Here is a 1,829-nt window from a genome sequence, read left to right on the forward strand (position 1 = left end):
TTATTGAAGCTACTGTGAGTTGGTTATAGTATCGCTCAGGACTTGTCTCCTAAGGAGTTGAATTTCAGTCCAATTAGATAGCTGTTGGCAAACCACAGGATGAAAGTAACATTACTGCAACTTTGGAAATATCTTACTGGGTACATCATAACTTTGTTTCACAGATTTTGCACTGGATAGGACTATCGTTTGCTTTTGTCCTTTGAAAGTTTAAATACCACTCCTGGACATGAGAAGATACTACACTGAGAGAAGGAACCTAAATCTAGATAGAAAATGCTCCACATTCTTTTTTTTTCTCAAGAACCTAGCTTCAAATCTTAAGATTATAGCCCAAAGTAATTGCTGAAGTCCAGAAAATAGAAAGGAACTGTGGGGAAAAGAAAGAGAAGAACATCTAGAGAAGAGAATATTAAAACACAGGTTCTATTAAGGTAGAAAGGGCAGAAATGTAGGAACTCTAATTAGGAGGAGGAAGAATAGTACAGAGACACTCAAGAGCCATAGACTATTTTACAAAAATCCAGGGCCAGGTATTGGAAATCTTTTTTTCAACTTCTTGGTCAGCAGAGTCCAAGAAGATTGCAAGACAATATAGGATGTTACCATTGTCTATGGTTGCATTCTACAGCTTGAAGATAATACCCGATGGCTAAAGACACTGTCTACTTCATACAGTGTCCCACTGGAACTGTCATGGAACCTTCCTCCCTAAGTACTGTCTTTTTCCCACAAAAGCACTGTTTTATTTATATGGAGTCCTAATCAGTCAGTGGCAAGAGTAGGAGAGTCTCCATCGTCAATCCAGGGCCTCTGTGATGTTGATTTGTTGTTACCAAGCACACAGGCACATGGCATAATGGATCTGGTAAGCTGATAAGAGTGTTTCTTTCTGCTAGAGCAACAAGATGAGCATCGATCTCTGCTTCTGTAAGAATCCTAAATTTAGGATTTTCAACTGTAACTACACAAACTTCTATTTCTGAAGGTTTGAAATCAATTGACAGAACAGTAGGAAGGCACATAATTGCAGTTTCCACTATCTGCTCAAATGTCCAATCACATTTCTTCACTTTTTTTTCATGGAAGCTGGTCCACTCTGTTTCACTCCTGCTGCAGTGGCTTTAAAGCCACAGTAGTAGCCTGCAGGATCACACTTGAGGGCCTTGTTTTTCATCTATACAAATTAAAACTAGACAAAAACCAAGTGGCCTCATTTCACCATTCTGTGTGTAGATTTGAGAAATATCGGCAATTCTTTTAAGCATGTTCACAGGAATCTCATAGCCATATTAGTCTTTCCAATTAGCTGCCTCATAACATGTCCTCTGTGCCCGGGATCTGCTATCAGTTGTCACTACCGTTACCACACAGCCAATGCTTTCTGTTCTCTTGAACAAGTGAGTCACTGTGCTGGAATCCAGTAGTTTCTTGGGTACTTTTTTTCTTTCTTTTTTTTTTTTTATTATTTGAGTATTTCTTATATACATTTCGAGTGTTATTCCCTTTCCCGGTTTCCGGGCAAACATCCCTCTAACCCCTCCCCTTCCTTATGGGTGTTCCCCTCCCAACCCTCCCCCCATTGTCGCCCTCCCCACAACAGTCTAGTTCACTGGGGGTTCAGTCTTAGCAGGACCCATGGCTTCCCCTTCCACTGGTGCTCTTACTAGGATATTCATTGCTACCTATGAGGTCAGAGTCCAGGGTCAGTCCATGTATAGTCCATGTATAGCTGCTGCCCCAGCTATTTTTCTAACAGAGAATTAATAGAATAAACAAAAACTCTAAAAACAAACAACAACAACAACAAAAAAGATAAAGAATTAAAT

The 1,829-nt window shown here is 39.9% G+C and overlaps 1 pseudogene; it reads right to left on the minus strand.

The window, feature by feature from the left end:
- Positions 1 to 761: 761 nt before the first annotated feature.
- LOC134484216 (proteasome subunit alpha type-6-like) lies at positions 762 to 1,490 on the minus strand (annotated as a pseudogene).
- Between the last annotated feature and the right edge of the window lie 339 nt (positions 1,491 to 1,829).

The sequence above is a fragment of the Rattus norvegicus genome, chromosome X (assembly GCF_021556685.1).
Source record: "Rattus norvegicus strain SHRSP/BbbUtx chromosome X, alternate assembly SHRSP_T2T, whole genome shotgun sequence".
In the NCBI taxonomy this organism is placed as follows: Eukaryota; Metazoa; Chordata; class Mammalia; order Rodentia; family Muridae; genus Rattus; species Rattus norvegicus.